Source organism: Ixodes scapularis, unplaced genomic scaffold, assembly GCF_016920785.2.
Source record: "Ixodes scapularis isolate PalLabHiFi unplaced genomic scaffold, ASM1692078v2 PGA_scaffold13__105_contigs__length_92229423, whole genome shotgun sequence".
NCBI classification, from domain to species: domain Eukaryota; kingdom Metazoa; phylum Arthropoda; class Arachnida; order Ixodida; family Ixodidae; genus Ixodes; species Ixodes scapularis.
The window spans coordinates 15963788-15982295 of NW_024609839.1; the positions used below are offsets into that span (position 1 = coordinate 15963788).

The following is an 18508-nucleotide window of genomic DNA, read 5'->3' on the forward strand; positions in this document are numbered from 1 at the left end:
CGCCTTCGGAGATGACGATCGCTTTACGGCATACGTGTTCGGTACGGCTCGTACACGTGTGTCTAGTTGTCTTCATTGGCTTTATAAAACTTTAAGGAAAAATAAATTGTGTCTTAAAGGAGCTGTGCAACGATTTTAACGTTGAAAGAATTGGCATTTTCTGCTTTTGATATTGTTCACTGTGTCACAAATGGCAGAAAACACACCTCCTTTCATCGCAATGTTGCGATTCCGCCGCGTAATAGCGAGGCAAAACTTGGAATATTTCCCGACCTGCAGCCACGAGCGGCGGCCATGAGAAACAAGCGGCGTGACGTCACTTGGGTCGTTGTAAGAAAGATAGCAAGTTGTGCGAATACCTGCTCGATAAAAGGTAACTCTTTTTACGAATCTTGTCGTTCCAACATATATATAAATGCGTCAACACCCTGGTATCATCCACAAAACTTTTATTATACGGAGTTTTAGTGGCGCCATCTATCCTAGGTCCACAAAACCGCAAACAGCCGCCAGAAGCCGGAGGGGGAGGGGGACAGCGCCGGACGGGCAAGGACGGGTGGTCACGCGGTCGGCAGCGGATGAGTTCTCGCTGCTCGCTGATGGCTCTAAAGAGAGAACTTTTCCGGAACTCCGCGCCTACTCTAGTGACGTCACTGTGCACGTGACCCGGAAGACGATGCACGAGTTGAGAGGCGGCGAAAACCTGGATCTTTTTCATTTTTTTAAGTAAAAACTAGGGTATCCAGGCAAAATCTGTTTTCTGTAGTTCACTGCAGAAGTGTCAGGCATCAACTTCCACAATTATTTAAGCAAAGCCCTGAAATTGTTGCACAGCTCCTTTAAGGTCGGGGTCACCGCTAATCAAGTAGTAAATAATCAATTTTTTTTTAATTATAGCATGAAGTTCTGATCAGAACATCATGCTTTCAGCTACATAGCAGACGCTCTGAAAGAAGTGGCGCTGAAAGCGTTACGCTCGATTTGCTCCGCAGCGCTTGCCCCTGGGGTGGATTACGTGGCCGATCGCTCAGGGAGGCCAGCCGCTCGACGACCGCTAGCCCGGAGCGCTATGCATCTGCCAGGGGAAGGGGCTATTACTCAGCAACGTTTCCTTCGTCGTATTTGTTTGCGTGCCTGTCTGTGCGTACATGTGCGTGCGTGTGTGTGTGTGTGCGTATGGATGTGCCCACGTGCATGGGTGTCTGCGTCTGTGCTTGTGCGTGCGTGTGACTCGGCAGTTGAACTGCCATGCAGCAGCGATTAACGCCGTTCCCATTCATTGTACAGGTGCTTGCTGCTACCTGTCTCCTACAGCCTTATGAAGCCACCAGCGTCAGCGTCGTTTCCCGTGGCGGATTCCCTGTCCGTCGCGGCCTACCACCGCCAACAGCCACCCAGAAAACACAGACGAAGGAGGAGACTTTTCTACCGTGAAACTCGTGGACTATCAGCCGCCACTTCCGCCATCGACATCGCAGCCACCACTGGCTATGAAAGGGCCCCCCCCTCTCCCTCGCCGTTTCGTGGGCTCGGCAGTTGCACCGCCATACAGCCGCGATTACGCCGTTCCCATTCATTGTACAGGTGCTTGCTGCTACCTGTCTCTTACTGCCTTATGAAGCAACCAGCGTCAGCGTCATTTCCCGAGGCGGATTCCCTGTCCGTCGCGGCCTACCACCGCCAACAGCCACCCAGAAAGACACGGATGAAGCAAGAGACATCGCTACCGTGAAACTCGTGGACTATCAGCCGCCACGTCCGTCATCGACATCGCAGCCGCCCCTGGCTATAAGGGGGCCCGCCCCTCCCCTGCCGTTTCGTGGGCACGGCACTTGTACCGCCATGCAGCAGCGATTAACGGCGTTCCCATTTATTGTACATGTGCTTACAAACGAATCTCTCTACGCAAGAAAAAGCGGAAACCGCTTCTTAGTACATCTGCCGAGCCCTCGGTGCCTTGTTACTTCGTTTTTCATGTGTGTCGATGTCATTCGCAAGTAGTTACTGCAGTCAGGAGACGTCGAAGAAAACCCAGGTCCGCATACTCGTAGCGGAGACAACCAGACAGACTGTACCATTCATGCAATTCTCACAAAATTGGAGGCTGGTCAAGCTTTAATTATGTCGAAGCTAAAAGCGATAAACAACAGACTGGCAGCAACCGAACAAACACTGTCCGAATTAAGCACACGTATCACTAAAACTGAAACCGAATGTTCTTCTATCCCTGAAATCCGCTCCACCGCTGACAGGCTGTTATCGTCAGCCGCCGAAACATCAAGTGTACTGGCTAACGTCGACGATAGACTGAACGATGCTGAGGACAGATCACGCCGTTGTAACCTTGTTTTTTATGGAATTGCCGAAGATGACTCCGAAACATGGAATGACAGTGAATATCTAATAATTATTATTTGCAAGGATCATCTTGGCCTGTCGATCGAACCCAAAGAAATTGAAAGAGCGCACTGAGTTGGAAAGGTTCAACCAAACAAACATCACCCAATCGTCGTGAAATTTATTTTTTGTTAAAATCAGAGAAATGGTGTTGTCGAACTGCATCAAGTTTAAGGGCACAAGCTTCAGCGTTGGGGAAGACTATTCTGCAGCGACTCGTATAACGCGCAGAGAATTATTACGTTTTGCCGGCGACTAAAACGCCCCTTTCGAACTGCGGTACAGAAAGCTATATATCGGAAACAAAACGTACTACTACAATACGACTGAAATGAGGGTGCAAGAAAGATTTCCAATATAGCAACAAGCCGCGTGCATTTCACCAACCTAGATCCCGTCCTCTTCACAACATGAATAAAACCCACTGCAACACAAATGACAGCTCATTTTCAGTCCTTTTTACTAACATTCGGAGTGTCATGCCAAAACAAGAACCAATATGTAATCTAACCCAGTCCCCTGAATGTAGTATAGCTATACTCACAGAAACGTGGCTTACGCCTGCTATCACAGGCTTGGAAATTTTCCCGCTCCTACTCGAGTTTCTTGTATATCGACAAAAGCGCACATCAACGAAAGGGGGGGGGGGGGGGGCGTCTTAATCGCAATAAAAAATTCAATTCGTCATCATAGAGTAGACGTTGACAGCCCTCTGGAGATGGTCTGGATAGCATGGGAAAGTCCACGTAATTTTATCGTCTTAGGTGCGTGCTACCGCCCGGCAAAGCGGCATTCCGAATTTGCAAGTCAATTAAATGACGTTTAGGCTGTTTGCATAAAAAGTACTCAAGAGCACAATTTATTATCTACGGTGACTTTAACTATCCAAGCATAAATTGGTCAGATGCATCTCGTGTCAGCCCTAAAGAATGTAGCGGCTTTTAAACTATATACAGAACTACCAACTCACTCAAGTGATCACACAAGCAACAAGAGAGAATGCACATACCTTGAACATACTAAACTTAATACTCATGTAAAACCCAAGCAGCTTGCAATCCCTGTATTTCCTTAAAGAACTAAGCGACAATAAGTAATTCTAGCAACTTTCAAATCATCTCCCAAGAACGAGAAGCCCATTACCAAACAAATCAAACTTTATGACCACGGAAATTCGGAAGCCATAAACAGAGAACTCGAAAAATTCTATCTCTCATACGAGCGATGTTTTCATTATCGCGCTGTCGATGAAAACTGGTACCTATTTTAGATAGGTACCAGTTTTAGTAGAAAAATGTAAAAAAAACATTACCATTAAAAGCAAACCATCTGCCCCATAATTTAACAATGCAATTAGAAAAAAAAAGGAGAACAAAAAAGTGTTTATTAAGGTTAGTCAATGCTAAAAACATACCTTCTACGTGACCACTCTATTATGAAGCAGAAAAACGTTTTACAAATGCAGTTCGCAAAGCTAAGCAATGTTTTTTTTCGGATTCACCCTACCCAGTATGCTTATGGATACTCCCAAAAAGTTTTGGAAAAATGTACACCCTGCAGCCCTAACTTCAATCACCTTGCGTGGTAATTCAGGTGAGCCCTTAAGTAACAGTGAATGTGCTAATACGTTGAAGAACACTTTCTGCTTCGTTTTTACGCAAGAGCGCAGCCTCACCCCCCCCCCTCCCAACTACTACCGACACAGTGATTCCTGACACTATGTCTCCATTAATAGTTAATAGACAACGGCATAGTCAATGTGATTAAAAAGTGAAAGCCGTTTACAACTCCCTGTAACGCCGAATCGGAGCGCAGCTCTTGAGGAGGAGGAGTGAAGGGTACTGAGGGGAGGATAGACCCCTCCTCCTTCTCCTCCTCCTCCCCTCATTCTTTAATATGCTCCGGGGGGGTCAAGTGACCTCGCGAAGGGGGGTGTCATGTGACTTCGGGGAGGGGGGGGGTCACCTGGCCTCGGGGAGGCGTGACCTGGGGGTCGTGACCTTGGGGTGACCTTGGGAGGGGTCACGTCACCTCAGGAGGTCACGTGACTTTCAGGGGGTCACGTGGGGGTCACCTTGGGGGTCAAGTGACCTTGAGGTGACCTTGGGAGGAGTCACGTGACCTCGGGGGGTCATGTGACCTTGGGGGCCACGTGACCTCGGGGTCATGTGACCTTGGAGGGGTCACGTGACCTGGGGGTCACATGATTGATGCGACCTTGGGGGTCACGTGACCTTCAGGGGGTCACGTGGGGGTCACGTGACCTTGAGGTGACTTTGGGAGGGGTCACGTGTCCTCGGGGGGTGACGTGACCTTGGGGTGACCTTGGTTACGCCGACGGCGACGGCGACGGCGCTTAAGCCGGAAACGGGCGCCTAAGAGCTGCGCTCTAAAATATTAAGCTTTCATCAGCTGCTGGACCGGAAACCATCAACTGCAAAATACTGAAGAAACCTAACGTAATACGCAGCGTCATTCTCACATAACTGTTTTCTCAATCACTCGAAACAGGCCACGTCTTCGCTCAGTGGAACTTAAGATTATTCCAATCCCCAAATCCGGTTCCAGGTCTTCAGCATATAATTACCGGCCCAAATCTTTGACAAGAGGGCCATCAGAAAATTTGGAACACATCATTTTCACAAACATTATAAATCACCTAGAGAGTAACAACTTCATACACCCTTCACAACACGATTTCCGTAGGGGTTTATCTTGTGAAACACAACTAGCTGGATTCCTTTACAACTTACAGGTTAATTTCGACAATAACACACAGACAGACACAATTTTCCTTGATTTCGAAAAAACGTTCGACAATGTCCCGCATTTCGAACTAATGTCTAAACTTGCCATGCTTAACGTATACCCGTTCGTGTGACCCTGGAAACTTCCTTCCTAACAGAAATCAGTTCCTCCTTGTAAATAGCACCCCCCTAACTCCAGCCCCGTTCTCTCGGGAGTACTTCAAAGCAAAGTGCTTGGCCCTCTTTTCTTTTTAATATATATGAATGATTTGCCGATCTGTGTATCTAATAACATCCGCCTCTTTTCCGACGATTGCTTCTTATATTCCAAAATTAACAGTTACGATGACCAAGTAAAATTGCAGGCGGATCTTTCAGCTATAAAAAATTGGTGTAATAAATTGCAAATGCCCTTAAATGTTTCAAAACGTAAACTCGTCTCCTTTCACAAACGCACCAATTAGTTTACTAATAATTACTCCATCGGTAGTTCTGTCCTACAAGCAACTAGTACTTAGGCGTGCACTTCAGTAAAGGCCTTTCATGGTCCATTCATATAAACAGTATAGTGTCAACTTCAAGTAAATCCCTTGGTTATTATCTTCATCATACCTTAAAATTCGCTCCTCCTCACTTGAAACTGCTGGCCTATACAACACTTATCCGGCCCCAAACTAGAATATGCCGCAGCAATTCGGGATCTATACCAAAATTATCTTATCGAAAACTTGGAAGCCGTCAAAATCGTGCTGCAAGATTCGTATAATCCGAATATCCGTCTCTTGCAAGCGTCACCCAACTAAAGAAACGTGCGGCTCGGCCTTTGCTAAATTACCGTCGAATAATTGCCAGATTGTCACTGCTTCAACGATATTATCACACGTTGTCACCGAACCCTTACATCACGCTCCGTTCGCACTTTTCGGGTCGCATTGACAACACCCAGCAAGTGTCATATCCTCGCCCAAACACTGATCGATTTGCAAATTCGTTTTTTATTAAAACAGCCAAAGATTGGAACGATCTGCCTGAAAACATAGTACAACTTAGGGACTTGGATACAATCCAAGGAGCTCTTATAGCGCTAGATCAATCTTAGTTTCATAATGATGAAATTCATGCGTGCATTTGTGTGCTTTCCCTGTCATTCTTGATATAGATGTGCCCTTTTTGTAGTCTTTTGTATTTTGTCTACAGGTTTCTCGAATTTTTGCTGCTTTGCTGCGTAATGCCCACCCCTCATGTAATACTCCCTCCGCCCGGGGCCTTTGAGGAAAAAAAATAAAATAAATAAATGTGTGTGTCTGCGCGCTTGCATGCGCCTGTTCGTTCTATTGAACTGCGCCAGCAGGAAGATCAATTCAATGTCCTTGAGACCTGTTAAAAACACTAACTTATTATTATTATTATTATCGTTTTTGTCGTTGTTGTTGTTGTTATTTAAACATAGCCCTGAGTCTTTAGACTCAGGGATATATAATTTTCTATAGGTGGGTAATGAAAATGTATTGGTTCCCAGTCTTTAGGCTCGGGATCATAGAATTTTGTATAGGAGGAAAAAGAAAATTGATTGGTTCCCTGTCTTTAGACACAGGGCCCTAATCTTTTATAAAGCTGGCTGTAGCTGTATTTATGAATGTATAAGGCCGACCGTACAGTGCAATAGGGGGTGATAGCCTGCCATTAAAATTTCTATAGACCACCATAGACCATTTTTGTATGGAATGTCTCGGGCTGGTTTGTTATGGGTTCTACCTCTTTATGTGTGTGAGTTATTGTGCATGTCATCATTTTCTCAAATGAATATTTTGCCCAGGTTAACGTGGTCGTGTGCCAGGTTCTTGCAGCATGTCATAAATATTTGTCAAACATTTTTGCTATATTTTGATTTCATGATGTGTTGTCAGATAAAAACTCATGACTAACTGATTTTCTTACTGTACACTTCAATCAACGGATATTTGTAAAAAATGCTAGTATTGAGCATTTCTCCCTGGTTTCAAATTTCTGAGCATAGAGTGATTTGTAAAAAAAATATGAACTCATATATAAAATTTTGTTTCCAAACATCAAAAATTGTACGCATAATATACACTTTATTATCAGCTATTTGTATGATTTACAACTAACGTTATAAAAAACTAGACTGCTAACAACCATTGCTTTTCAAGCAGAAGTCTTACCTCTACATTATGGAGGGAGCCATAAATAAGCTTTCCAAAACCATTTCCTATGATTTATTTAGCACCCTCTTTTACATCCTTCTTACACCCATCACTAAATGGAGGGTGTAACACGAAACAGCACCCCCTGCGGTAAAATTGTAAGGGTGTGTTACTAGATTTTAGGGTGCTAAAAGGGTGTAGCCGATGGTGTAAGGTGCTACAACAGCCCTTTTACGACTTTAAAGGTGTAAAAACGTTTACTGTGTACTGTAAAGTATGTTTACGGAGTTTATTTTCAGTTAATTTCTTGTAAATCACAAGTTACACATTATCGCTTTTTATCAGACAATGAAAGGAGTCGCCAGAGCCCTTGCCATTCTACAAGGAGAAGAATACGTGTTTATGGGAGGTTTATTGCCAACTCTGCAATCCCCTTTGCGACACCTACATGCATTACCTGAATTAATATTCTGTGGGCCGCTCGTGAACGCGCTCAAGCTGGCTGTCAAGATAAGGAGAGTGTCATTTTTAGTTTATACTCTATATACTTAAATTCTCTGCTTACCGATATACTGTTCTTCACTTTGCGTCCCACGGAAGCATATTCTGGAATATATTTCATGAGGTTCGTAACTCCCTCTATCTTCAGGTTCGCTGAAGACCTCAACTGTCACGAATGTCTTCCGGCTCCCGTAGTACGCTCCAAATTTAGGTTATCATAAATAGATGACAACGACCAACGTGATTGCTATCCGGGTGTTAGGTGACGAATGTAAACGAGAAGGCGCTGCTGCCAGTGCAGAAGAAACATTGACAAAAAAGTCAACCGACGATGATGAGGACGATTCTTTTTTTCAACTACGCCCCAACGGTGGGGAAATTAAACATTGGCTTAAGCGGCACTATATTGCCGCAACGCCTACCCGGCAATCAAAAACCTGTTCCTGCAACAGAACACAGCTATTCTATCTAGCTCGCCAGTTGAGCGCCTGTTCAGCAAGGGTTCGCCATCAAACGAGGGAAACTTTCAGACGCTAATTTCGAGAAGCAACTGCTGCTAAGTTACAGTATTAAGTACAAAGTTTACTTTTTCTTTTATGCAATGAAACTTGTTGAGGTGTGTTTTGTATTTTTTCCTAAATTTTTATGTTATAAAAATGCAGCTAAAAGCAAATTTGTTACTTTTCAAAAGTATCTGTAACAGTAACGAGTTGCTCTTTAGTTGAGGTAACTGTAGCAGTAACTTCGCTCCTTTTTTTTCTGAAATTAACTGTAACTGTAACAAACTTACCCAAGACTGGTCTTCAGGCACCGTCTAAGGCGCGATTCCTCCTTCCCAGAGTCGTCACTGAAAAAGTGTCTGCAGACATGATCGGAGCATGTACGGACCAAGCATACTTCGAAAATGGTCGAGGCATGTCCAAACATAATTCTGTATCGTCTGCAGCTAACACCGTGTTTTTAGAGTGGTAGCTTTAGAGCTCTGACCACGCTCAAGGGCAAATCCTTGTCCTCAATGTCATACCCAGTTGTTCATGTCCTCAAGGTCGCGTAATCAAGGTCACGTAATGTCTGTGGATGAAGCGCAAGAGCGCGTAGTCAAGGTCACGCAAGCGCCGGTTGCGTAAGCTCCGGTCGCCTAAGAGCCGGTCGCGTAATCTCGTAAGCATCGGAAGCTGTCCGACGTAACCTGACGTCCTTGACGTCGTCCTCGACGTCATCTTTGACGTCGTCCTTAAGGTCGTCCTAGAACTTGTCGTAGAGGTCGTCCTTGAGGACTTCTTAGATGTCGTCCTTCAGGTCGTCATAGAGATCAACCTACACTCTCAGAAAAAGGGTATCGATAGTCCTCTCTAAGGGGAGGAGCGGCCTTGTAACCTATGTTCCTTTAGAAAGGGAGAAACTTTTGTCCCTGAAGCAGGGCAGCCAAGTTCCTCCGTGGCCTGCATCTCAATATGGCGGCCCCGAATCGAGCGAATCGAGCTCAATAAGCCTTAACGAGGACGCTACGTCTTATGTACGGGACGAAAGGAGCAGCAAATAAACGCGTGACACGAGCTCTCCGCGAACTGTGTTTATTCCCGAAGCCAGAATCCCCCCGGGAGTACAGAAACTTGTGTTTCAAAAGCAGTTACACAGTCTTCTCGTCGTCAGCACTGCGATGTTAAACGGAGACAACCGATGCCCCGTTACTTCGCGCACTTTACGTCTTACCTTTGCTGTTCCTCGAGTCACAATTCCTTCGTCAACCGTATATCACAAAGAAATGGCAAACCAATCCGCGAAACCAAAAGCCGTTCTAAAAAAAAAAAAAAAAAAAAAAAATAACTCGAAGACGCTGTTTATTGCGTAGCGTGAAAGAAGGCTAAATCGCTTGCCACCAGATGGCAGGGTCAAGCAGAGTAAGGGACCTTTTTCAAATATCGACGGCACCAGGCGGTGGCTGCACGAACTAAAAATCGAGGAAGTGACCTACCTGCGTTACCAATCGATAATGGGAGCTACGCTACCAGTTGCTTCGCTCTCGGAGCAGCGTCGCGTGCCCAACGCGACTGCAAAGAGGGAAGTCCGTAGCGTCCACCCAAACGTCGAGTTTTTCTTTCCGTCTACTCTCTTTTTTTGTGTAACACAATTATATACATGCTGCAATTACGTGTTCTACTCGTCGATCTACAGCCTCATTCCGAATTTCCTCGATTTTTCGTGCCGACTTCCACCGTTTGGCATCGGGTGCTCGCGCGTGCGCAGAACGCTTCTCGGAAAAGGTCCATTGCAAGTGGCTTGGCTAGGTGGCGCTAGGTACAGCCCAATTCATGTTCTACAAAAAAAAATGTTAATTTGCTCACGCCCACAATTGTCTACTGACAAAAACCATTTGGCTCCTATATAAAAGTAAATGGGTTCATACCGGTAACAGTTTAGCCGCACCTGTCACCAGTTTGTCAAAGGGGTTGCCCCTATGGCTCAAAGGGGTCCCCCGCATGAGCCATAGCGGTCTCCTATTTGGGCAAGCAGCTCACTGCTTTGGCAAACGGGTCACTCGCCTGGGCAAATGGGCCACTCGTCTTGGCAAAGTTGTCGCACGTTTATTCAAACCGGTGACCATGTTGCACAGACGGGTGACCGGTGACCATCCAACTGTACCGGTTTAATCAAACGACTCTCCGGAGCCCATTTGATAATGAACGTACAGAGCGGCGGCATTGGCGCGCCCATTTCAGCCGTTACAGCCTGTTTCCGGAAAGCCCGAAGCGCCGGCTCATCGATTTACAATCGTCCGCGTAATGCAAGTAATTATATTTATATTTTGATTGCTCTGATATTTGCTTATGCTGCGACTGCAAAAAACGGGAAAAACTATAAAACTTTGGCGTTCTTTGTTGCCTCAATTAAATTATTCAGTTCGAATCTCTCTCGCAGGAAATGCGACCGCGTGAAAGAATATACTACTCCTAGACTCCGTTTCACCTCAGTTCAAGACTCAGCGAAGGTAGCGCGCGAACACGTGGCACAAAGAACATCGAGCATTGCGAGAGCAGGCCTGCCGTTGCAGCCGTCAAATTACGAGCTCGCGCTGGGTTCTTTTTTCGCTCGGGCGCGAACCGAGCTTCTGGCCGGCACCATTTCCGCGTTCGAGGGTGCTGCAATGCGCGCGATTCTGCTGCTTTCGCCAAGACCCAAACGCGTCGTGGTGGGATGCATGAGGAGAGGGTGAGGGGGTGTCTCGGTGTCCTGCGCCTTGATCTTGCCCCCTCCCTCTTCTCTGGTCAGCACCGTCATGTGACCCAAGGGGGAGGAATGCACGCTACACGCTAATAAGCATTACGGAGTTTTCGTAGATCGTTTTCGCCGTCCCGCAAGGCTCTCCGCAACCCGCTACGATAGCCAAGGCTATCGGCGCGCAGGCGCAGTAGCAACCGCTTCGTTGCAGACAGAACGCTTAGCGGAGGGGGTAACGCGGTCTACGAAAACTCCATATAGATTCCTAGATCCGGAAACGCGCGCGCTAGCAGCCGGGTTTTTCTTTGTCTGCTTGTTGCCCATCGCAGTTCGAACTTCGTTCGTCCAGAATCGTCCTACCTGCTTTGATCTGTCCCCTTTCTCTGCGGTCTTATTAGAATATCTCTCGGCAACGTATTAGATGAGCACCAAAGCTATCAGTGTTCGAAATGTTCTATGCGTATATCGGCAAAAGGCGATTCTTCAAAGAAGTCAGGAATTCTTGCGGTTTGTGCGCCGCCTCGTATTGAAACTTCAAGGAGCCTTCCTTCTCGTTTCTGTGGTTGTGTGGTTGTCCTGCTCTGATCGTGTCGACATATATCTTGAATTACATCTTTCAAGTCCGCTATTATTATGGTAAGTGCATTTCTACCTGCTTGTTGGCAACGATTGGCCATTCTTCTACGCGTGCTCTTTCTGATTATCTATAGAATTACACAGCGTCTATTCTCGCGGCGGAAGGGAAAATAATTTCTACGAAAGTCTGCGATTATAGACTAGAATTACCTCGGTTCATGTTTGCTTTGCAATCTTCTCAGTTGTATGAAAGCTTAGAGTGCCTCTTCACATTTCCGAGATCACTTGCACGTTTGTAATTGTCTACGGAATAAGCTGTAATAAACTTTTAGGAGAATTGAAAACAATCTTTTGTGTCTGTTTTCCTGCCCATTCGCAAGCACCGGCGTGAGCACATTGTTTCTACGTGTTTCCTCCTTGTTATAATTAGGCTTATGAGTTTTGGAACGTCTTTAATACGTTTAAGATAACCACGCACGGCACGTCGTAGCCTGTATTTCTATTGTAGTGTTTGTTTTTCTATGTGTGCTGTTCGCGCACGGCTGCAATTGCCGTCTTGAATTAGTCTCTGTAGAGCGGATATTCACTCCGCTGGAAGTTATGCTTTACGGGCAGAGAAATCGCTTTTCAATCAACTTGAATGCAGTCAAAGCCGCGACTTGTGGCAGGTGTTAATTGTACGGAGCTTAGAGATGTAAAATTTCCGGAAATTTTGAAGGCCGGAAAAAAACGACGAAAAAAACAAGTTTTTTTCCGAAAATTTTGGAAACATACGAAAAATATTCTCAACAGCTATAATTCAGTAATGATTCGAAATATATCGACAGAGGTCAACAACCGCAAGATATTTCCGCCAGTTTTACGGTGAACTATTATATTATATCACATTTTTTAACGTTCACGACAACTTTTGTCAATTTAGCTGAGCTTTGACTACTCATCTGGCAACAACCGATAGCACCTACGCAGTTCTTCGTTCCCGTCGGTGCAGTTCGCGCTCTCGACGGGCAGTCGGAGGAGCCATATCACTTTAGCTTTCCCAGCCCCTTAGTGAAAGTTCTGAGCATCTTACTCTGGTGTGGACACTTGCCGTGGACCGTGGAGCTGTCAAAACTGTGTGCTGTGCGCCGTGGAGAGGCCAGCCAGGGCAGCTATAACGCTTTAGCTTGAACAGCGCCGTTTCCAAAACCTCGCGCGCATCGTTCTCGGGTATGGACTTTCGCCGTGGATCCGTGAAAACTGTGCGCTGTTCGCTATGGTGAGGCCGCGCTCCAACGTTTGGAGGAACTTTGACGTGCTAAACAGTGGTAAGGGACCAGCGGTGTGCAGCTTTTGCTGTGCCAAATACGAATTTCCCAACGCAACTCGCTTGCGGCAGCACATCGAAAGGTGCTCGAAGTGCCCCCCGGACATCAGGTCTGCAGCATCGGACGACCCGACAAGATCAGAGTCTGGGGCATGTCGGTCCAGGAGCCCATCTGTGGAAGTTTTACGGTCAGAGCGTGCACCTGTGGAAAATGAAAGCACAAGCTCTTAATATGAGGCCGACAGGTATGTCAAGCAGCGAACTTCTATAGAAGCGTTCGTTGAGAGAATGACGCAAGGGTGTCAAAGCAAGCTTGATGAGGCGCTGGCTCGAGCGATATATGCCAGTGGAACGCCTTTATCAGTTACGGAAAACAGATACTGGCGAGAAGCGTTCAAGCTCCTCAGGCCCGCATTCGTGTTGCCTTCCAGGCATTCTTTAGGTGGACGACTCTTGGAGGCCGAGTATGCCCGAGTGATGACGCAGGTGGAAGAGAAAGTCAACGCCGCTCTGTGCGTCACTGTACTCACGGACAGCTGGACCAATGTACGGGGCGAGAGCATCTTGAACTTTGTGTTGGCTACACCGAAGCCTATTTTCTACAGCGCCGTGGAGATGGAAGATCACAGGCACACAGGAGACTACATCGCGGGAGAGATTGTGAAGGTTGTGGAGAAAATTGGAACCGACAAGGTTTTCGCTCTTGTTACCGACAATGCAAGCAACATGAAGGCCGCGTGGACAATCGTCAGTCTGCGCTACCCTTGCATCACTACTCTTGGATGCTGTGCTCCTGGACTAAACTTGTTGCTGTCGGACATGCTCAAACTGGTGACATTGCAAGAAGTTTGCAAGAGGTCCAAGACTGTAATCAAGTATGTCAGAAACTCTCACGTGGTTGCGGCTCACTTTGCTAAGAGGCAAGAAGAGTGCTATGCTGGAAACCAGACCACATTAAAACTACCAGCTGAAACTCGCTGGGCGGGCATTTTGATGTCACTAGAAGGCTTACTGAAGAACAAAGAAGCTTTACAGAAAACTGTGATCGCTGCGGAGCTTCAAGTGAGCAGGGAAATAAGATCAACGATATTAGATGAAAACTACTTTTGGCGAGATGTGCAAAGCACGTTCCACGTGTTGCAGCCAGTTGCCCGCGCTATTTCCGAGGCTGAGTCAGACACTGCTGTCCTCTCAGACGTCCATGAGATCCTGTTCAAAGTAACAAGACAAGTCGAAGAGGCCCTTTCAAACTCTGCCTTGACAACGGGCGAAAAGGAAAGAGTAGCAGAAATCCTGCGTGAGCGACGCAACTTTATTTGCCGTCCAGCACATGCTGCCGCAAATTTGCTCGACCCGAAGTTCAAAGGGCGGTGCTTAAGTGACGAAGAGGTATGCCACGCAATGGACTACATCACAGAGACAGCAGAAAGGATGTGTCTCGATGTGGGAAAAGTGTTGTCAAATCTCGCCGAATACCGGGTCCAGTCAGGTGCTGGGTCGAGGAAGGCATTGGAGGACTCGGCGAAGCATGTCCCACCGTCCACGTGGTGGCAAGGGCTGTGTGCCTCTGAACCGCTGGCACCAATTGCTTGTCGCCTTCTCCAAGTCCCGCCCTCCTCCGCTGCGTGCGAACGAAACTGGTCGAAGTTCAGCGGTGTCCACACCAAAAGTAGGAACCGACTCAAAGGACACAGAGTGCAGAAGTTGGTGTTTGTTCGCTCCAATCTCGAGCTCAGGAGCCCTGATCTGAAATACCACGACGGAGATGACTCAAGCGTGGAGTCAGAGTAGCCCTAACACACTGCTTTGGAACATCCGTCTTAATTTACAAAAGATATCTAGTCAACGCGTGCATATCTACCTCATCCAATGTTGGTTTTGAAGTTTGATCCTGTACTCTTTAATGAAGAACTAGTTGTACCCTTAGAAGGGAAAAGGGTCATGACAAAATACATCAATGTTGTTAAACTTCACTCCCCTTTGAATATGATTATTCAACGTGGCATTAAAACATGGCACTACCTTCATGATAGTACACAAATCAATTAATTTCTTCAATGGTTGACATATGCGACTATATTTCGCCACTCTGCTGTTATGTTATTTAAAGCTATGTTCATGCTGGTGCGGTAGTGGAGATCCGGCTGTAAATTAAGAGTCTCGTATATTAATTTATTGACCGAGAAAAACGCCATAGAGGGCTTAGAAACACGGCTTCATCACATGCGTACACACTACCAACAAGATTCGGACAGCACTGTCATTTCTCCTCCATATAAGGCGTTCACACTGAACAGTAAAGCAACGGTCATTCGGGATGGTTGCTGCATAGTTTTTAGACAACGCAAACGGTGCAACGACGGGGCGATGCGGCAGACAACCCGAGGTGATTGTGTTTCCTCACTTGCACTGCCGTCGCGCTGTTTTGTTTTCTTAGGGGCTGAAAGATGTATTCTGCTTAGTATAGCGTGATTAAGTTTCCGCCTGCTCTGCCGGCAAAACTCAATTCAGAGGAGCGTGATGGCCTTTTTCCCTTTCGATGAGGTCAGCGATATCAATTATATAACGTCCGTTGCAGAAATTTGCTTAATAGATTTGTTAATACCTCAAAAACTTGGGTTTCGGTTTTTTTCCCGAATACTATGTCGGGGAAAAAACCAGAAAAAACTGTTTTTTTCCAAAATTTCCGGTTTTTTTCCGAGCCCTCGGAGCTACGCCGTGGCGAGCTCGAAAACTTCTAGCGCTCATCCCAGCGCGCCATTTGGAGGGCAGGTAGTATATTAAGAAATAAATAAATAAAGGGCAGTTTTTTATTTGGATTTACTTACAATTCTTTTTTAAGGCTAAAACACCACACTGTAAATATACATACTTTCCTTGATAATTTTGTACTGTTCAGTCATTTCCCCAGAGCGAAATCGCTCTCGGGGAGGAGACAACCGACAGTCACATTGGCCACTTTACGATAGGAGCTTACTGTTCAGACCAGCGTTCCAACATGACTATCCGCACGACGATCGATTGCACCTAATCCCTCAAGTGGTCTTAAACGTTTTAGTGTAAAGCGAAATTTCAGCCTGCGACACCCCGACCCCTCCGATCACGGCTCGACCAGCGGCATCAATGACCGACAGTTTACGACATTTAATCTTGTTGTTACACCACTGATACGCGACCACACGGTCACATCGGCGATAATACCAGTCTTCCGTTCACAACCCACAACACTGCCATCACGATGTTGCTGCTATGTCGGCGACACGCAGAAATACAGAATCACGCTGAACGCCGGTTGGCACTCGGCATTGGAAAACAGAACCGAACCCAGCACGGAAGGCAGCCGGCAGCAAAACCTGCCTGTCTTGGACGCAGTTCCTGCGATTTCCATAACGTCGAAAAGTGTGGCTGCTCATACGAGAGACGAAGTGAGAGCGCGGGCGAAGATCCACGATGCCGTGCGTGGGAACCTTTGAGGACGCGGAAGAGTGAGGTACGTGTTTCGTTTTCATCTCCTTATAGATACACACACGAATGACAAACAGGTCCGTATTTGTCCACACTAGGTGTGGGCATTGCGCGTGCGCAAAAACGAAGTTTGCGCGAAGTGTCTGCGCGTGCGCAGCGCCGACAGCCGCGCCACCGCAACGCCATGACGTAAGAGCCGAGTCCTGGTGCAGACCGCGCATACGCGGGTCACGTGGCGAGTCACTCACTGGATCTGCCGCAGTCTTCTGGATGCCTTCAAAAAAGAAGGAGCAGACTAAAGACGAGATAGTTGAACAGAAGCGGCGACGTGCCAAGTATGAAAGTGCTCAACCCGACAAAAGGACGTCGGAATAAACAAAAAATCATGAGCCATTCCACTGTGTGAAAGTTGATGACCAGCGAAGCTGTTTCGCACACGACACAGACGTGGTACAAAATTTTGAAGAAAGGTACAAGCTATCGTTGCCCCGAGGAGCCGGAGGAAACTAGACACGGGTGACGGGACCGCCACTTCGGGAGAGCGGAAGGGAACTTGTACCATATGCTAGCGTGAGCAACACTGCGTGCACACGAAGAGACCAAAGGAGCGCGCGCTCAAAAATAAAGAAGTTGTTCTTGTTGCTGGCACTGATCGTGAACACAATACCTCTTTACATGGTGTCACAAGTCCAAAGGTAAAAGCTCACGGCATCATGACAGATCGTCGACCTCCGGAACCGCTGCAACTTGTCGACAATGCGGCAGAGTCGTGGCAAAGGTTCAAGCAGCGCATTGAGCTTTACCTTCTAGCAACGGAACCCATTAAGCCTCGAAGTAAGCAACAGAAAGCCGCCATATTTCTACATATCGCGAGCCAGGAAGCTATAGACGTGTTTAACAAACTGAATTTGACAAAGAGGAGCAAGCCGGCTATGACGTACTAGTCAAGACTTTTGAAGACTACTGGCTGCCCAAATGTAACGAAACGTACGAGCGCTACGTGTTTCGCACGCGTCGGCAAGCTCGAGGAGAACCATTTGAAAATTTTTTTTAGTGACCTGCAACTGAAAGAAAGGGCGTGCAACTTTGCAGATTTGAAAGAATCTCTCCTTCGAGATCAGATTGTTTATGGGATTTCGAGCGCGGTGTTGCGAGAAAAGCTGCTTCGAAAAAAAAAACCTCACCCTAAAAGTAGCAGCAGGGTGCTGCAAGGCGGAGGAGCGTGTCGAAGCACAGAGCAAAGCGTGGGATGGCGAAACTGTGAAAATTGACCCCGTTCAACAAGGACAAGTCAAGCAGCGTGAACAGAGAAGATGCACTTAACATAATTTATCTCATCCGCCGAGGAGGTGCCCCGCGTTTGGAAAGACCTGCGCCAAGTGCACCAAGCGGAATCACTTCGCAGTGTGCTGTAGGAGTAAGAGGGCAGCGGTACACGGCGTGGCCGGAGGGGACGAAGGCGATGGTCACTTCGACGTTCTTGAAATTTTGGCGACCGGGAACGAGCGTTCTTACTCCAATCGCGACCGGATTGTCACCATGCGCATCGAGGGAACCGTGGTGAAAATCAAGGTCGACACGGAAGCGCAGGCAAACGTATTGCCCGGAGCGTTGTTTGAGAAGCTCAGGACGAAGCAGAAACCCCGTCGAACCAGATGCATTCTTCGTCACTACGGGGGCGGCGAAATTCAACACAGCGGAAAAGTTCGTCTGTCGGTGCAGCTCGACAAGCGACCAGTGCAGCTCGATTTCTTCGTGGTGAAAAGGAACCAAGCTATTCTAGGTCTCCGTGCATGCGAGCAACTGGGCCTCGTAAAAAGAGTAAGTTCAGTGGAGAACAAGGCCTCCAACCCAAACATAGAGTCGGAATTCCCGGGACTGTTCTCCGGTACTCGCAAGACACGACGGGAGTACAAGATGGTACTCCGAGATGACGCCATGCCAGTGGTCCAGCCCGCCAGACGAGTGCCGCACGTACTTAGGGAACGTCTCAAGAAAGAACTGGACCGCATGGAGGCCGCAGGCATTATCGCAAAGGTTAAGATACCCTCCGACCGGGTGAGTCTCTTAGTCATCGTACGAAAAAAAAAAGGCAAATAAACCGATCTCACCAGCCAGTTTGACTACGCCAC

General features: G+C 47.1%; 1 pseudogene; it reads left to right on the top strand.

Moving 5' to 3' along the window:
- The window catches only part of LOC121835514, a 144045-nt pseudogene that overhangs the window by 16258 nt on the left and 109279 nt on the right, over positions 1-18508 (top strand).